This window comes from Mobula birostris, chromosome 4 (assembly GCF_030028105.1).
Source record: "Mobula birostris isolate sMobBir1 chromosome 4, sMobBir1.hap1, whole genome shotgun sequence".
In the NCBI taxonomy this organism is placed as follows: Eukaryota; Metazoa; Chordata; class Chondrichthyes; order Myliobatiformes; family Myliobatidae; genus Mobula; species Mobula birostris.
In genome coordinates this window covers 176890678-176910819 of record NC_092373.1, presented here as the reverse complement: position 1 = coordinate 176910819, position 20142 = coordinate 176890678, and the positions used below count along the sequence as shown (strand labels likewise).

The following is a 20142-nucleotide window of genomic DNA, read 5'->3' as shown; positions in this document are numbered from 1 at the left end:
AGATTGGTCATAATATTACCAAAAGGCAGAGCAGACACAAGATGCTCTTAGGTTGTGATCCATTAATACTAATCAATCAACATTGAATCAAGTCACAGAGTCAAAAGCAATACTGCATCGTCGTAGCATAGGGTCCATGGTGATGACGATGGCCAGTCAGCTAGTCCTAATTTCCTGATCTTGGTCCGTATCCCTCTAAAGCCTGCTCATCTACGTACCTATCCAAGTGCCCCTTAAATGATATTGTACCTGCCTCAAACTCTTCCTCAAGCAGCTCATTCCATATTCTCATCGCCCCTGCATGAAAAATTTGCCCCTCAGGTCCCTTTTAGGTCTTTCCCCTCTCGTTCTAAATCTATCCCCCCCCAATCCATTTTAACTATGCCTTCATGATTTTAAACATTTCTGTAAGGTGGACCTTCATTCTCCTACATTCCCCAAACAGTCCTTCCAAGTGAGGCCATACTTCACCTGTGAGTCTGTTGGGGATCACATACTGTGTTCGGTGCTCCTCCTATATATCGCTGAGACCTGAAGCAGATTGGGAGACCGCTTTGCCGAGCACCTACGCTCCATCCGCCAGAAAAAGCAGGATCTCCCAGTGGTCATTTATTTTAATTCTACTTCCCATTCTCATTCCGATATGTCCATCCATGGCTTCCTCCACTGTCGTGATGAGGCCACACTCAGGTTGGAGGCATAACCCCTTATACTGCGTCTGGGTAGCCACCAACCTGATGGCATAACCATCGATATCTCCAACTTCCGGTAACAGCCCCACCCCCAGCCCTCTCCTTCACCATTCCCCATCCCCCTTTCCTTCTCTCACCTCATCTCCTTGCCTGGCCATCACCTCCCTCTCGTGCTCCTCCCTCTTTTTCTTTCTTCCTTGGCATTTTGTCCTCTCCTATTAGATTCTCCCTTCTCCAGCCCTGTATCTCTTTCACCAATCAACCTTCTAGCTCTTTACTTCACCCCTCCCCCCCATTTCACCTATCACCTTGTGTTCCTCCCTCCCCTCCCACCATCCTTTAAATCTACTCCTCATCTTTTTTCCTCCAGTACTGCTGAAGGGTCTTGGCCCAAAATGTCAACTGTACTCTTTTCCATCATTGCTGCCTGGCCTGCTGAGTTCCTCCAGCATTTTGTGTGTGTTGCTTGAATTTCCAGCATCTGAAGATTTTCTGTTGTTTGTCCAAGGAATAAAGACCTAGTGTGGCCAAACCCTGCCTATAACTCAGGCCGTCTAGTGGGGGCAACATTCTTGTGGACCTTTTCTGCACTCTTTCCAGCTTAACCATGTGTTTGCTATAACAGGGTGACCAAATCTGAACTCAGTAGTCCAGTTGCAGCCTCATCAAATGACTTAGACAAATGCAACATAACGTCCCAACTATAAGACTCAAAGTCCTGACTGAGGAAGGGCAGTATGCTAAATGCCTTTCTCACCACCACCCTGTCAATCTCTGATGTCACTTCCAACAATCCATGCTTTTGTATTTCTACGTCCCTTTGTTCTACTACACTTTCCATTGTCCCACCATCCATAGTACAATCCTGGTTTGACTTTCCAAAGTGCATCGCCTCACATTTAGCTGTATTGAAATCCATCTGCCACTTCCCTAAATCAGTAACGTTTCACCAGGACCTTCTTCACTACCAACAGCACCTCCTAACTTTGTCATCCACAAATTCACTGATGAGAGATTGTAGACCTAGAGGTTTAGGATATTTCCACCACTGAGGAAATGAAAACACAAAATGCTGGAAATATTCAACAGGTCAGGAAGTAGCAGCGAACAGAGAAACAGAATTAATATTTGAGTTTGATAACCTCCATTATAAATTCACAGAATCTGCCTAGCCTGTTGAACTTTCATCTTTGGATTCAAATACTGCAAATGCTGAAAAATGGTTTTACGACAATTATTTTAGTTGCTAATGTTCAAAGTTCATAATATAAACCTTGTTGTTTGAAGACGGCATTATTGCTTTCACTACTCACTCTACAATGTCATTCTTCAGGACAATTTTTTTCTAGCAAATTATCTTGGGGTTGTGATAACTTTTGCACTCAACATATCCAAGCACCACAGAGTTGCAATTAAAACCAAAGAAACACTGGAGAAAATAGATGAAACAGTTGAACAGATCTAAAGAAGCTGTGTCCAAACTATGGTCTTCAAGGAAGTATCTAAAAGTGTTAATCTGACACATTATAGGTCACACTTTATCCAGGTGCCAAAAACAAGTGACTGTGTAGAACAAGTTTACAATCATTCTGCCATCTAACAGACTACAGGAAGTAAAAGAAGCCCCAGGGAAGGCTGCCACACTTTATTGCACAACATAAAACAATGAGCTTCTGAATTACAGAAACTGTCTTTAGTTCCTTTACTCTACGTAGTTCCATTTGTTTTAGTTCCAACTGCATGCTTCTCTGTTTTGTAATTATTATTTGAAATTTCAGATCCCAATATTTGGTATTTCTATTAGGTGTCTTCATAGCTTAGATGGTTACAAATGTCAGACAAGCAAGTTTACAATGGAAAGAGTGTTTGCAAACTCTCGTCATATTTCACAATGAAAACCTAACGATCTGGATGGTTTTTTATCTACCTTCATGAAATCAACTTCAATTTCACTTCTTTAGAACATTATAGCTAAATGGTATAAAAGTTCACCTGGTCTATCAAACAGAACAAAAAAAAAGAGAAGAAATGTAGAGTACTAAGTAAACACGAGGAATTCTGCAGATACTGGAAATTCAAGCAACACACATCAAAGTTGCCGGTGAACGCAGCAGGACAGGCAGCATCTCTAGGAAGAGGTACAAAACCTCTAGGAAGAGTCCTGATGAAGGGTCTCCGCCCGAAACATCGACTGTACCTCTTTAATTCAGCACTGAGTACTAATAGATTGGATAAATTGCAGGCATTGAATTCTCACACTGGCAATGCTTTCTCATTTTATAATAGTAGTCAACCTCATCAGTATGTAAACACAAGGAAATCTGCAGATGCTGGAATCTCAAGCAACACACGTAAAAGTTACAGCAGGCCAGGCAGCATCTCTAGGAAGAGGTACTTTGGTCCACAAAGAGCTTGGCTACTCTTTGCCTGCAAGAAGCCCAGTTCATGGGCAAAATTGTTCAGACTAGCATAAAAGAAATGTAATAGAATGCTGAGAACAGCAAAGTAGAACTTTCCTCATAATTCCCAGGCTCAGATAGGTCTTTGGCGAGATTGCACCTGGAATAATGTGTATGGTTTTGGTCTCGTTATGGAAGAGTACCAGCCATGGAGAGAGTACTTCGATTATTCACTGAACTGGCTCCTGAAATGACTAGCTTACCAAATGAGGAGATACTGTGTTAACTAGGCAACCTCAAAAGTGAAGCAGAGATCTCACTGAAACTTGGAACTTTTTTTTAAAACAGGGCTCGACAAGTTGGCAGTGCTCTTTTAAAAGGAGAGCTTCGCGGGTGTTCAGTCTTATTCCGGCAGCCTGATCAGTGGCGCAGAGAAGGGTAATTAAGAGTACTGAAGGGACAAGTGGAGCGGCCATTGTTGGAGTGGGCCAGTGGTGAGAGTGGGAGTGTCAGGCTTTGGCTCAAAGGAGGTTTCGGCTCGAAAGAAGCGTTGGTTCTAGGTAAGTTGTCCAGGTAAGTTTATGTTAAGTTTCCCTTTTTTCTTACTGTGTCAGGGGTACTTAATGTGTTTTAAATGGGCATTGTGTGTTCTTCATGTCAGATGTTGGAGTCCTGGGAGACCCAGTGGTTCCCAGAGAACATCTGTGTGAAGTGCATCCAGCTGCAGCTCCTTGAAGACTGTGTTATGGATCTGGAGCAGCAGCTGGATGACCTTTGGCTTGTATGGGAGAGTGAGATCATCCATCGGAGTTACAGGGAAATAGTCACCTCTAAGTTGCAGGAGGCAGATAGTTGGGTGAGTGTCAGCAGAAGGAATGGGAAGTTGAATAGGCAGTTATGGCAGAGCACCCCCTGTGGCCATTCCCCTCAGTAGTGAGCATATTGTTTCAGATGCTGTTGTGGGGGATGACCTCCCAGGGGAATGCCATGGAGACCAAGTTACTGGCACTGAGTATGGGTACGTTGTGCAGAAGGGAAAGGAGAAAGAGAGAAGCAGTAGTGATAGGGGACTCAATAATCAGAGGGACAGATGAGAGATTTTGAGGACATGATCGGGACACCCAGATACTACTGTATGTTGCCTGCCAGGTCCCAGGGTCAGGGATGTCTCGGATCGTGTCCATAGCATTTTAGAGGGGGAGGGAGAGCAGCCAGATGTCTTGGCTGGAAAGAAAAAGCAAGGAGGTCCTGAAGAGAGAATTCAGACAGCTAGGCAGAAAATTGAGAAGGACCACCAGGGTAGTAATTTCTGAATTGCTACCTGTGCCACACTTCAGTGAAGGTAGAAACAGGATGACTTGGCAGATAAGTGCGTGGCTGAGAAGCTGGTTCAGGGGAAGGGCTTCAGTTTCTAAGATCACTGTGATCTTTTCTGGGGGAGATATGATCTGTACAAAAGTGACAGGTTGCACCTGAACCTGAGGCGGAACCAATATTCTCACGGGCTGCTTTGTTAGATCCGTTGGGAGAGTTTAAAGTAATTTGGCAAGGGGATGGGAACTGGAGTGAAGGGACTCAGGATAGGACAGATGGTTTAAAAAAAAAGCAAAGATAGTCTGAAGTCAGACTATGAGGAAGGGCAGGCAGATGACAGGATAAAATTGCAGCCAGCAGGGTGAGTATCAGTATATTAGGGATGCAGAATTGAAAAGGGTAATAAAGACTGTACTCAAAGTGTTATAACTCAATGCACAGAGTATAAGAAATAAAGTGGATACACTATTACAGATTGTCAGGTATGATGTTGAGGCCATCACTGAATCATGGCTGAAGGATGGTTGTAGTTGGGAGCTGAATGTCCAAGGTTACACATTTTATCAGAGGAATAGGAAGGTAGGCAGAGGGGACGTTGTGGTTCTGCTGGTAAAGAATGGCATTAAATCATTAGAAAGATGTAATATAGGATTGGAATCCTTATGGGTTGAGTTAAGAAACTACAAGAGTAAAAGGACACTGATGAGAGTTATATACAGAACTCCACACAGTAGCTGGGATGTGGACCACATATTACACCAGGAATTAGTAATCAGCTATACTGGACTGGGTGATGTGTAATGAACCGGAGGGAATTAGGGAGCTTAAGATGAAGGAACCCTTAGGAGACAGTGATCACAATATGATTGAGTTCAACTTGAAATTTCATAGGAAGAAAGGAAAGTAGTCTGACATGGCAGTATTTCAGTGGAGTAATGGAAATTACTGGTATGAGAGAGGAGTTGGCCTAAGTAAATTGGAAGGAGATGCTGGCAGCAATGGCTTGAGTTTCTGGGGAAAATGAGGAAGGTGTAGGATAGACATATTCCAAAAACAAAGAAATACTCAAATGGCAAAAATAGTACAGCCATAGATGACAAGGAAAGTCAAAGCTAATGTAAAAGCAAAAGAGGGAGCACACAACGAAACAAAAATTAGCAGGAAGATAGAGGAATGGGAAGCTTTTAAAACCTACGGAAAGCAACTAAAAGAATCACTGGGGGAAAAGATGAAATATGAAAACAAGATAGCAAAGCTAGATGAACTAAATGAGTATTTAGTGTTTTCACTAGCAGTGTACCAGGTGTTGAAAGGAGCGAGGGAAGAGAAGTGGGTGCAGTTACTATTACAAGGGAGAAGATGCTCAAAAACTTGAAAGAGCTAAAGGTACATAAGTCACCCAGACCAGATGAACTGCACCCTAGGGTTCTGAAAGAGGTAGTGGCAGAGGTTGTGGAGGCATTAGTAATGGTATTTCAACAATCATTGGCCTCCAGTATGGTGCCAGAGGACTGGGAAAAAAAAATCACAGATGTCACTCCACTTTTAAAAAAGGAGGAAGGCAGCTGAAAGGAAATTATAGACCAGTTAGCCTGACATCAGTGGTTAGGAAGATGTTGGAGTCAATTATTAAGGATGAGGTTATGGAGTACCTGGTGACACTGGCCAAGATAGGACAAAGCCAGCATGGTTTCCTTCAGGGAAAATTTTGCCTGATGAACCTGTTGGAATTCTTTAAGATTACAAATAGGATAGATAAAGGGGATGCAGTAGATGTTGTATGTTTGAACTTTCAGGAGGCGTTTGACAACGTGCCACACACAAGGCTGCTTATTAAGTTAAGAACCCAGGAGTTACTAGCATGGTCAGAGCATTGGCCAATTGGTAGAAAGCAGTGATTGGAAATAAAAAGATCCTTTTCTGGTTGGCTGCCGGTGACTAGCGGTGTTCCGCAGGGGTCAGTGTTGGGACCACTAATTTTTTATGCTGTATATCAGTGATTCAGATGATAGGTAAACCTACAGTTTATACAAATGATATGAAAATAGGAAGTTGAGGGCCAGCACCAACCCGTTTGGCATAACACTCATTACACTTTGCCACTACTCACTTATGCCTCCTCTATTTCTTTTTAAATAACTAACCAATCTTTCAACAACAATGTACTACTTCGTACACAGTGAGCAATTATTTTCTGCATGATGTGGCCTTTGATGTGACACCCCATCACAAATACCATCTGGATATCTAAATACAGCACCAGTTGCACTATTACTTAGAATTAGAGAAAAGTACGACACAGAAATAGGCCCTTTCACCTACCACGGCCACGTCCAACATACTGCCTCCCATTTGCCCACTTCAGACCTGTACCACTCTGGGCCCTTCCTATCCAGGTACGTGCTCAAACACTTTATACTTTGTAATTGTTGCCACATCTTCTGGCAGCACATTCCAGATGTTCACCACCCTTACCCCTCAGATCACTCCCCCAACCTTAAACCAGTGCCCATCTAATTCTATGCTCCCCCACCCTGGGCAAAAAAAGAATCGGATTATATCCCCCCCCCCTTCATAATTTTATAGACTTCAGTTTAAGGCCACCCCTCAGCTTCTTCAGAGAACTTCAATAAAGTGGTAAAATATGATTTTCTTCTCATAAAATCATGTTGATTTGTTTGACTATCTGTGGCCATTCCCACCAGCAATTAGTATACCCCTTTGGAAACTGTTTGGGGGAATATACTGAAAGGGCCAGACAAAGTGGATGTGGAGAGGATGTTTCCTATATTGGGGGAGTCTAGGACCTGAGGGCACAGCCTCAGAATAGAGGGACGTCCATTTAAAAAGGAGATGAGGAGGAATTTCTTTAGCCAGAGGCTGGTGAATCTGTAGAACTCAGTGACACAGTTGGCTGTGGAGGCCAAGTCATTGAGTGTAGTTAAAATGGAGGTGGATGGGTTCTTGATTAGTCCGGTCATGAAAGGTTACAGGGAGAAGGCAAGAGAATGGGGTTGAGAGGTAATAAATCAGCCGTGATGGAATGGCGGAGCCGACTTGATCGGGTGAATAGTGTCAAGCTTTGTAAGAGTTATCAAATCAGCATAAAACTTGCTAGGAGGTGGAAGATTTGACAACTAACACATGGCATCAGTGGGATGTGAGCTCGAATGCAGAAAACTGTCAAGTGAGAAACTTTAACAAGAGAAACAAAAACATTACCTGCATCTTATAAACCAGAAAACTGAAGATGGTCAAAGAGCAAAGTGATCCAGGAATATTGACAGTCAAACTATTCAAAGCAGCTTTGCAGGTCAGAAAAGCCGCTGAAAATGTTATTGTATTTGTACCTTAGGAAATCAAAGTATTTAAAATGTTAAATTTGCATTAGAGTCTGATGAAATTACACCTGGAATATTGGACGATAATACTATACAGTATGAGGTATTTAAGAAAAGATTTTGAACCATCAAAGGCAGCCTAAAAAAGATTTACAGTGAGACATCAGAATGAGAGATTATAATTATCAAGTAGAATCAAAAAGGGTGGAGAAAGAAATCCCACACAAGACTTGATAAAAATCTTTAAAGATAGATCAGAAAATGCTGCAGAGGTTTGCAAACTCAACCATGGACTACATGAACTGGCAGCTCATTCTATACTCTCACGAGTGAAGATGATTCTCCTTATGTTCCCCTTAAACTTTTTACCTTTCACCCTTAAGCCATAACCTCTAATTCTAGTCTCACACAATGTCAATGGAATAAGCCTGTTTGCATTTAACCTATCTATACCCCTCATAATTTTGTATACCCTTATCAAATCTCCTCTCAATCTTCTACGTTCCAAGGAATAAAGTTTTAACCTATTCAATCTTTCCTTACAACTCAAGTCCTCCAGTCCCGGCAAAATTCTTTCAACTTTATTTACATCTTTCCTGTAGGTAGGCGACCAAAATTGCACACAATAGTACAAATTAGGCTTCAATGTTGAGACGACTTTAACATAAAATCCCATCTCCTGTACTCAATATATTGATTTATGAAGGCCAATGTGCCAAAAGCTTTCTTTACGACCCTGTCTATCTGTGATGTCACTTTCAATGAATTACAAGACCTTAAGACATTGGAGCAGAATTAGGCTATTTGGCCCATCGAGTCTGTCTACCATTCTTCTAAACTCTCAGCAAGTATAGGCCCAGAGACATCAACAGTTCTTATAATAACTCTTTCATTCCTAGAATTATTCACGTGAACCTCCTCTGGATCCTCTCCAATACCAGCACATCCAAAACTGTTCACAATATCTATGCTATCATGTTTGCTGTTGTGTGCTGGGGCAGCAGGCTGAGGGTGGCAGACACCAACAGAATCAACAAACTTATTCGTAAGGCCAGTGATGTTGTGGAGATGGAACTGGACTCTCTCACGGTGGTGTCTGAAAAGAGGATGCTGTCTAAGTTGCATGCCATCTTGGTCAATGTCTCCCATCCACTACATAATGTACTGGGTGGGCACAGGAGTACATTCAGCCAGAGACTCATTCCACCGAGATGCAGCACAGAGCATCATAGGATGTCATTCCTGCCTGTGGCCATCAAACTTTACAACTCCTCCCTTGGAGGGTCAGACACCCTGTGCCGATAGGCTGGTCCTGGACTTATTTCATAATTTACTGGCATAATTTACATATTACTATTTAAGATTTATGGTGCAACTGTAACGAATACCAATTTCCCCCTGGGATCAATAAAGTATGACTATGACTATGAAATACAGTTGGCCCTCGGTATCCGCGGGGGATTGGTTCCAGGACCCCCGGTGGATACCAAAAAACGCGGATGCTCAAGTCCCTTACATAAAATGGTGTAGTATTTCCATATAACCTACGCACATCCTCCCGTATACTTTAAATCATCTCTAGATTACTTATAATACCCAATACAATGTAAATGCTATGTAAATAGTTGTTATACTGTATTGTTTAGGGAATAATGACAAGAAAAAATGCTCAAACAACGAGTGCTGGAGAGAGAACTTCTGGGCTTTCCTGATCCGCGGTTGGTTGAATGCGCGCATGCGGAACCCGCGGATCAGGAGGACCGACTGTATTCCAATTGCGGTCTGACCAGTGCCTTATAAAGCCTCAGCACTACATCCTTGCTTTTATATTCTAGTCCCCTCAAAATGAATGCTAAAATACAATAATAACCTTGTTTCTAACAATTTAAAACTTTGTGAATCAGCACCTGAATACTCACCTGCCAATCAACCGCAAAGACGGTGTATTAATTCTGTCAATTTTTCTATGCATTTAAATAGAACACAATTTAAATGCTAGCATTTGATCACAACTGATCATACTGACATCACTGGCTGTCCCATCAGCTTGACTGATAAAAGGAGACATAACATGGTCAGTTAGTCAGCAGTGCTTGCCGGTGGAGTAAAGGATGGAATGGTGCCTGAGCATACTGGCTCAAGCCTGCTATTCAAGCAGACATTTTACTTGCCAGCTGTCTTGCAGCTCTCACCTCAGGGTCTTTGGTGGCTCTCTCTACGGGATGCAGTTCAAGAAGTTGAACAACTAGAATTAGAATATCCAGTTATCAGTGGGATTTCTGAATCTCTTGCATCATCACCATTAACTTTAGCCCTCTCTGCTTCATGACCTTTCTTGATCTGGTGATGGAGCACAGCCTCCAAGGGCCCAGTGTAGTCTGCAATAACGGTAGCTGGTTCTCTCAGGAGTCTCAAATGGTTACTTCCAAAACATCAAAACTGGGGGCCGTTTTATCTCCACCTGCTAAGTGCATGACCAAACTTTTACAGCTGTAATGAAATGTACTCAGGTTACAAGTCCGTTAAACAGAGACATTTGTGTTTGAGATCACTGTTAGCCAAATATATATAACGATCCATACTCTTGGTCCTGAACCAACAGCATCAATTCACTCCTTATCACCCCAGGAAGTGCATCCAAGGCTTTCTGAGATTCTTGTTCTGTGGATCTTGGTTTACATAGCAGTGGAAGTAATGATATACAATCATCCGTGCTGCTATTTACTTCTCTGCTCTGGTGTAGTGTTTCCAGCTGTTCTTTATTCTCCTGACTTTAAACTTTATTTTATTTCTCCCAATGGACAGCTAAAAGTCAGAAAATTGAGTAGGTTGCATTATTGACACATTAACCTCTGGTCCTGCTTTCCTTTGTAGCCTCTGGCAGGCCTAATTGGCAAAAAAATACAGATGCCTTAAGTGCAAAAGTAATGCTTTTGGTGATTAGATTCTCATCTTTCAAAGAGAAAACTAAATTCATTTGTTCTCTAACTAAACTTCTCAATGTTCTGGAACATCCCGATTATTATTTTCCCCATCAGGAAAGATTTAAAAGAATCAAATATGTTTCATTAAGATTTATGAATACCCCAAAGGGTCTCTGGTCAAGGTAACTACAGAAAACAATCTGGCCAACATTCACAAAGCCATGCTTAGTTAACTGTGTGAACATTTAAGAACATGCATCGTTTTATGTTTGATGGACACTTGAACATAGGAGGATAAATAAGTTGTGTATTAGAATTTTAAACTTTATTTTTCCTGTTAAACGCTGATTCTAGTATCAGTAAAGCAGTATCTAATTGAAAATTTTGATTCCCCCCTCTAAACAAAGGGAACCAAATTATAAAAGAAGTTTCAGGACAAAATATTTTGTTGATAATGCCAATTTAAATGCCAGAAGTTAGGTTTTGAATTATTCTTAGGAGTTTGGTCATAAAGGTTGAGGTATTCAACATACAAAAATATTACCTATTATTGAGGGATAGGAGCTAAAGATAGCACCAGGAGGTGACTTCTTTTCATGGTGAAACAGTTTAAATTTTTCTCTCTAATGTCTCTTCTTTCCTTTTCAAGGTGGCCGGAGTCCTGTCGGAGTCCATGAGCTACAGCTGCACTCAAACTGCAGTTCTTCACGGTGGTAGGTTCCCACTCTTGGAGCCCAGCGTTTTTGATATCTCCATGAGCGGACTGGAAGATGTACGCCTTCGGGATGTGGCTCCACGGCCCTGCGGATGACCCGAGTCCTCATTGGTGTCGTTACTGTGAAGCATCGCGGGAGAATGGGACATTGAGACAGCAGTATATGCTACTATCAAAACAAGCAACGCTGCGGACTGTAACATCGAAACAGCAAGCTGTTGGTCTCCCTTTCGCTGCGGCAGGAGCGATACCTCTCTCTCCCTCGATAATGACAGATAGTGCAAGTGGATGTTGAAGCGTTAGGATAAACAGCGTTTTGTCTTGATGGTCTCTTTCGGGGCTTGAGGCTTGGGGCTTTGCTATTGCTGACGGGTGGTTGGGGGCTGACGGTTTTTGCTGAGAGGGATGGATGAGGGTTGAGGCTTTTACTGCTGCTTCTGTGTGGAGGGGGCTTTGGGGTCTCATGTTATTTTTGGGGGTTTTCTTCAGTCTCATGTATGTCTGTGAAGAGTAAGAATTTCAGGTTGTATACATTGTCTAATTTTAAATGGAACCATTCAATAACTGGGAAAAAAAAACAGGATGATGGGACCAGGAATAGACCTTCTGGTTCATTCATCAGCCCATCTACCAGTCTGATGTCATCCAGACTACATCCCGTGATTCCTGTAATATCCAGAAATCCGTTGCTTTCTCTTTTGAATGAATTCCATTGCTGAGCCCCCACAGTCTTCCCGAGCAGAGAATCCCAAAGATTCACCTCGCCTTGAGTGAAGAACTTTGTCCTCTTTACATTCTCAAATGGCCCATGCCTTACTATTTGATAGAGACACATCTGCTACTAGACTCCTGCTAAAACACTGTACCTGCACCTACAAGAACCCTGTCAAGACCTGCAGGAATTTGGTAAAATTCAATGACGGCATCTCTTAAAAATGCAAAGAATGCTTAGTCGACTCAATGCCTTCTTAAGGCAAACACTTCCTGTCCCAGGAATCAGTCCAGTGGATCCCCACTGCACTTCCTCTCTGACAAGTATATGGCCCCTGTTTCATGGTCCTGGTAACAGAAAGTTAGTTGAAAACGCATGGTGATCACTTGAATAAAGTCAGTGGTAAGGAAATTGGTTGGGGTTTGTTTTGTCCACAGCAGTTTCACAAGAACGATTCCAGGAAAGATAGTGTTAACACATGAGCAGCATTTAATGCCTCTGGGTCTGTATCCCAGGAAAGATAGTGTTAACACATGAGGAGCATTTAATGGCTCTGGGCCTGTATTCCCTGGAGTTTAGAAGAGTAAGGGGGGGGATCTCATTGAAACCTATTGAATATTGAGAGCCATAGAAAGAGTGGACACGTAGAGGATGTTTCATATCATGGTGTGATTAAGACCAGAGGGCACAGCCTCAGAATAGAAGCACGTCCATTTAAAGCAGATACAAGGAGGAATTTCTTTAGCCCAGGGGATCCCAACCTGCAGCCCATGGATCCCTTGGTTAACGGTCGGGGTCCATGGCATCAAGGTTGGGAACCCCTGCTTTAGCCAGAGAGTGATAAATCTGTGGAATGCATTACCACAGATGGCCAAGTCATTGGGTATATTTATAGCAGAGGTTTATAGGTTCCAATCAGTAAGCCTGTCAAAGGTTACGGGGAGGAGGCAGGGGTATGGGGATGAGAGAGATAATGAATGAGCTGTGATGAAATCAGATTGGGAGGCCCGAATGGTCCATTCTGATCATATGTCTTACAGTCTTGCCCGTTTATTGATTAGGTCATTTAGAAGTAGTTGACAGAGACCATTTGCGAATTCTTCAAAACAGGTAGTTAAGCTCAGACTCAGAAGGTGAAAAAACAGACAGGTAATTGACAACTTTTGAGGAGAGTCCTTCATGCTGGTCTTGTCTTGACGCAACCCTTGGATCAGCTGAGGACCAAAAAAGGTCACTGTGGTGGTGGTCATGTCCAAAAAATCTAACACTTCACTGTCATGCTGACATGCTACTGGTTGTATATGTTTTGAATAATTAAGATAATTATAATGACAGGAATTGCCTTGTAAGCCTATAAAACTATTCTATTAATGACCTGTGGGTAGCCTGTGATTCTTGGAGAAATGTTAAAACTTTACCTGAGATCTGAGGGCAAAGTAGGAAATGGAACAGAAAACATGGTTTATATCTGGAGTTCAAAATGAAAGGGGTTAGTTGTCGCTTCCATTTTGCATTAATTCAATAATCTGGTAGTAGCAAGGAAATTCCATCGGTCACAACAAAAATAAACTTTATTACTGCCTGATGGTTGAAGAATTCTGATCACCTATTTATCGCTTCCTCAAGGACAATCAGATGGACAGTAATACTGACTTTGCCTGGTTTGCCCACATCCCATCAATGAATAAAGATGGCAATCCAACAATCTACAGACGGCAGTCATTCAGTCCACTGAAACTCGGCCAAATCTCAGAGCAATCCAAGGCATATCACCCTCTCAAGCACTTCCATAAGACCATAAAATATAGGAGTAGAATTAGGCCATTTGGCCCATCGAGTCCACTCCATTTCATCACGGCTGATCCATTTTCCCTCTCAGCCCCAATCTCTTGCCTTCTCCCCCTATCTCCTCATACCCTGACTAAACAAGAATCTATCAACCTCTGCCTTAAATATACCCTATGGCTTTGCCTTTACAGCTGCCTGTGGCAACGAATTCCACAGATTCATCACTTTCTGGCTAAAGAAAAGCCTCCTCATCTCCATTCTAAAGGATGCCTCTCTATTCTGAGGCTGTGTCCTCTGGTCTTAGACCTCCACCACAGGAAACATCCTCTTTACATCCACTCTATCGAGGCCTTTCAATGTTTGATAGGTTTCAATGAGGACACCCCTCATTTTCTGAATTTCAGTGAATACAGGCCCAGAGCCACCAAACACTCTTCATATGACAAGCCTTTCAATCCAGGATCATGTTTGTGAAACTATTTTAAACTCTCTCCAATGTCAGCCCATCCTTTCTTAGAAAAAGGGGCCCCACAGCTTCTCACAATACTCAGAAGAGCTTACGAAAGATTCAAAAAACTAGGTAATGATATGAATCTAGAACAGCGGACCCAACCACCAGGCCACAAAGCATGTGCTACCGGGCCGCGAGGAAACCTTTCCTCATTCCCTCTCGTGCCCACTGTTGAGTCATTAAGCATGCGAGATCATTACCCGCGCATCATCCACGTCGGCGTGGGAAGGAGATCAACTCCTCGAGCTTGCAAATGACAGTGGGCTGAAAAGTATGTTTGACAGAACATCTCGGCCGGCATTCCGGATCAAAGGCTAAATATCCTGAGACAGCCACGAAAGAACTGAAAACGTTGCTTCCATTTCCAACATATCTCTGCAATGAATGCAACGAAAACTAAATTGCAGAATAGACTGGACATAAAGAACCCCCTTCGAGTATCGCTTTCTCCCATCACCCCTCGATGGCACTGTCATGTTGCAGGGAAACAAGCCCAGGGCTCCCACTGATTCAGCGATATTGGTGTATTGCAATGATTTTATATGTTCATATGGGGAAAATATGTGCTGTGAGTTTAATATCCAAATGTTACTTAAAATGTTATGATGCTATTGACTTATATAACTATATAACAATTACAGCACAAAAACAGGCCATCTCGGCCCTTCTAGTCTGTGCCAATCGCTATTCTCACCTAGTCCCACCGACCTGCACTCAGCCCATAACCTTCCATTCCTTTCCTGTCCATGTACCTATCCAATTTTTCTTTAAATGATAACATTGAACCTGCCTCTACCACTTCTACTGGAAGTTCGTTCAACACTTACTTCAAGCTCCCCTGTCCTCCCCTGATAATTGACTTATCACTATATTCATGCGAGGAAAGTATGCGCTGTGTGTTTAATATTAAATTCATCAAATAAACCCTTTTAGAAACAAAATTGAGCGTATTAGCCACTCATCACCTATATTCCGGTCATGATTAACACCCCCCCTTGCCCCCCCGAACAGAATCGCCAAAAACAATTTGTAGAAAAAAAATCGGCACATACACACATGCGCACACAGTTGCCCACGCAAGGCTTCATGGTCATTGTAGTCTTTCTCAGGGTAAACACAACGTATTTGACTGCTACTCTTGTCCATTGGCAACCCTGCCCCCACCACCACCCCCCCGCCCCCCGCCCCGGGTCGTCTGGCCCGCAAGAATATTGTCAATATTAAACCAGTCCGCAGTGCAAGAAAGGTTGGGAACCCCTGATCTAGAAGATTATAAGGCTTGCAGGAAGGAGCTTAAGAATGAAATTAGGAGAGCCAGAAGGGGCCATGAGAAAGCCTTGGCAGACAGGATTAAGGAAAACCCCAAAGCATCAAAGCATTCTACAAGTTTGTGAAGAGCAAGAGGATAAGACGTGAGAGACTAGGACCAGTCAAGTGTGACAATGGAAAAGTGTGTATGGAACCAGAGGAAATAGCGGAGGTACTTAAATGAATACTTTGCTTCAGTATTCACTATGGAAAAGGACCTTGGCGATTGTAGGGAATGACTTGCAGCGGACTGAAAAGCTTGAGCATGTAGATATTAAGCATCAAGTTGGATAAGTCACCAGGACCGGATGGGATGTACCCCAGGCTACTGTGGGAAGCGAGGGAGGAGATTGCTGAGCCTCTGGCCATGATCTTTGTATCATCAATGAGGATGGGAGAGGTTCCGGAGGATTGGAGGGTTGCGAATGTTGTTCTCTTATTCAAGAAAGGGTGTAGAGATATTCCAGGAAATTATAGACCAGCGAGTCTTACTTCAGTGGTTGGTAAGTTGATGGAGAAGATCCTGAGAGGCAGGATTTATGAACACTTGGAGAGGCATAATATGATTAGGAGTAGTTAGCATGGCTTTGTCAAAGGCAGGTCGTGCCTTACGAGCCTGATTGAATTTTTTGAGGATGTGACTAAGCATATTGACGAAGGTAGAACCATAGATGTAGTGTATAAGGCATTTGATAAGGTACCCCATGCAAGGCTTATTGAGAAAGTAAGGAGGCATGGGATCCAAGGGGACATTGCTTTGTGGATCCAGAACTGGCTTCCCCACAGAAGGCAAAGAATGGTTGTAGACAGGTCATATTCTGCATGGAGGCCGCTGACCAGTGGTGTGCCTCAGGAATCTGTTCTGGAACCCCTTCTCTTCGTGATTTTTATAAATGACCTGGATGATGAAGTGGAGGGTTGGGTTAGTAAATATGCTGATGACACAAAGGTTGGTGTGTTGTGGATAGTGTGGAGGGCTGTCAGAGGTTACAGCGGGACATTGATAGGATGCAAAACTGGGCTGAGAAGTGGCAGATGGAGTTCAACCCAGGTAAGTGTGAGGTGGTTCATTTTGGTAGGTCAAGTATGATAGCAGAATATAGTATTAATGGTAAGACTCTTGACAGTGTGGAGGATCAGAGGGATCTTGGGGTCTGAGTGCATAGGACACTGAAAGCTACTACGCAGGTTGACTCTGTGGTTAAGAAAGCATACGGTGTATTGGCCTTCCTCAATCATGGGATTGAGTTCAAGAGCCGAGAGGTAATGTTATAGCTATTTAGGACCCTGGTCAGACCCCACTTGGAGTACTGTGCTCAATTCTGATCGCCTCACTATAGGAAGGATGTGGAAACCATAAAAAGGGTGCAGAGGAGATTTACAAGGATGTTGCCTGGATTGAGCAGCAGGCCTTATGAGAATAGGTTGAGTGAACTCGGCCTTTTCCCCTTGGAGCAACAGAGGATGAGAGGTGACTTGATAGAGGTGTACAAGATAATGAGAGGCATTGATCGTGTGGATAGTCAGAGGCTTTTCCCCAGGGCTGAAATGGCTAGCACGAGAAGGCATAGTTTTAAGGTGCTCGGAAGTAGATACAGAGGAGGTGTCAAGGGTAAGTTTTTTTTACGCAGAGAGTGATGAGTGCTTGGAAATGGGCTGCCGGCGGCGGTGGTGGAGTCGAAAACGATAAGGTCTTTTAAGAGATTCCTGAATGGCTACATGGTGCTTAGAAGAATAGAGGACTATGCGTAAAGCCTAGATAGTTCTGAGGTAGGGACATGTTTGGCACAGTTTTGTGGGCCGAAGGTCCTGTATTGTGCTGTATGTTTTCTATGTTTCTACTCTGTGAGGCCTCACCAGTGCTTTATAAGGCCTCAACATTACATCCTTGCTTTTATATTCTAGTCCTCTTGAAATGAATGCCAACCTCATATTTGCCTCCCTCACCACTGACTCGACTTGCAAATTAACCCTTAGAGAATCCTGCACAAGGACTCCTTTGCTCCTCAGATTTTTGAATTTCCCTGCAACTTAAACTCTTACACCTAAATAAATCTCTCTGCGTCACCTTGTTTCTCCCTCAGCTTCCACACCAGGAGTAATTATCATATCATTGGGAGGAAACAGGAACACTGAGGAGGAAAAACGATCACAGGGAGAACATGCAAAATTCCCACAGACAGCATTCCCTTCTGGTCAGAATGGAAGAAGGGACCATGGAAATGTGAGACAGCTACACTGCCTGCAATGCCACGTTGCCAACCATTAGGCAGTTCCTTTGAGGCGTTGATTGTCATGGTGAATTATATTTCGACATTGCTACAATTGAGAAGAAAAGTTGCCAGAAAGGGACTCAAAGCAAAATTCTGGATTCTGAAAAAATTGGACTAAGTTACAAGCTGAAACAGGATATTTAGACTTAATCAACCCGAATATCAGCAAAGTGGAAGAAAAAAAGGACATGGGGCATCATTAATAAGTAGATTTATTTTACCAAACACATACCGGAGACAATCATTGTACGAATCAAACAAATAGCCTTCTGAATTATGGAAACAACAGGAAATCTGCAGATGCTGGAAATTCAAGCAACACACATAAAAGTTGCTGGTGAACGCAGCAGGCCAGGCAGCATCTCTAGGAAGAGGTGCTGCCTGGCCTGCTGCGTTCACCAGCAACTTTTATGTGTTCTGGATTATGGACCTGTATTCCACAGCATCCATCACTCACGACCCTCAGCACCCAGAACATGCCCTCTTCTCATCACTACCACCATCTGCAGGAGCCCTAAGACACACACTCAAGGTTTTAGAAAGAGCTTCTTCCTCTCCGCCATCAGATTTCTGAACGGATCGTGAATCCGTTAACTCCACCTCAATCTATGCTACTCATTTTTTGATGTTTCTTGTCACTTACGGTAATTTTTTATGCATTGTACCATACTGTTAGCACTAAGTTACACATTTCATGATCTATGCCAGTGACAATAAACCTGATTTCTGATTGCTTGCAGCAAGATTCTAGCCTCTGACATGCTCTTGTGCAAATGGCTACCACTCCAGTTCAGTCTCTAGTCTGGTAGCCCCCAGGACATTGATAGTGGGGGTGGGGAGGGATTTCAGTGATGGTAATGCCATTGCATATCAGGGAGTGGTAGCTGGATATTTATCTTGTTGATGCCTGGCCCCCTAGCCACAAATTCTAACACACCACTGACTACGTACTACATACATTCTGAACTACTGCAATAAATTTCTAAACATGTCACATCTTATGCATCAAGTAGTCAATCACCAGGACCTGGCTGAGTAAATTGCGACTGGGCACATGCTTCACTGGGCATAGTATCAAAAGGGAAGTATATCCTTGGTCAACAGATGTTTTGCAACTCTTGTACAACATTACATTGCAGCAGAAATGTGCTGGAACAGCAAGGTTTCCTGAAATAGATGTAATCCCGGTAAAAGCGATTTCTGGATTGACAACTGAAACATCCAATCCAGTGAATTGTTACTCAGAGTAGTAAACGTTGTATCAGTCTCTCCAAAAATAACTCAATTTCCAAAAGAAATTCTAACAATGTAATCCAAATTTCATGTATCTAAAATTACTGGATAGTAAAAAAAAGTTATTCTGCTCCTCCCCCACCAGCGGAGGTAGCCTAATTATTTGAATGCTTATCATGTCTGTCACAAAAAAATGAAAATTTCTTGTGGTCCGTTTGCTACATAAAAAGGACACTATCCAAGTGTCCTTCCAACCAAATGTAGTTATTTGAATCTTAAAAACTAGAGATTCTGCAAGTGCTGGAAATCCAGAGCAACACAGAAAGTGCTGAAAGAACTCAGCAGTTCTGGCAGTGTCTATGAAAAGGAATAAGCAGTTGATGCTTTGGACCAAGGCCCTACATCACGTTTTGGCCCCAAGCGTCAGCTGTTCATGCCCCTCCATAGATGCTGCCCGACCTGTTGAGTTCCTCCACCATTTTGTATGTTCTGATGTGAATCGTGCTTAAAAGGTGTCGCAAAATGTGTACTTCAGCAACAATTTATACACTTCTGCCGTCTCAGCATCATTGCCCGTTGTACCACAGCAGAGGCAAACGAGGTCGAAGTAGAAGAACACCTTGTAACATTAATGGCTTCAAGGCACGCCTTGTTGGAAATTATGGCTTGGAACTACATTAAAATGGAAAGGAGAATATACATCTCAGCCCCTCACAGTCGCCCTCCTTCACAGAAGAGAATGGATTTGCTGACGTATGCCAGTATACCAGGCAGATCCCCCTATAAAACTGCTGGGAGCTACCCGGACTGTTGGACATCATTCAGGAAATCTCATGAAGAACAGCCAGAACATTTGGGACATCTGCATTCAAGCCTGGTCGCCACTTTCACATTTTCCCTGCAGATTCAATATCCACTGAACCTGCTTTGTC

General features: G+C 42.9%; 1 protein-coding gene across 3 annotated transcripts in view; it reads right to left on the bottom strand.

The window, feature by feature from the left end:
• pstpip2 (proline-serine-threonine phosphatase interacting protein 2) overlaps positions 1 to 20142 on the bottom strand; it is a 136920-nt gene that overhangs the window by 107412 nt on the left and 9366 nt on the right. The window lies entirely within an intron of this gene.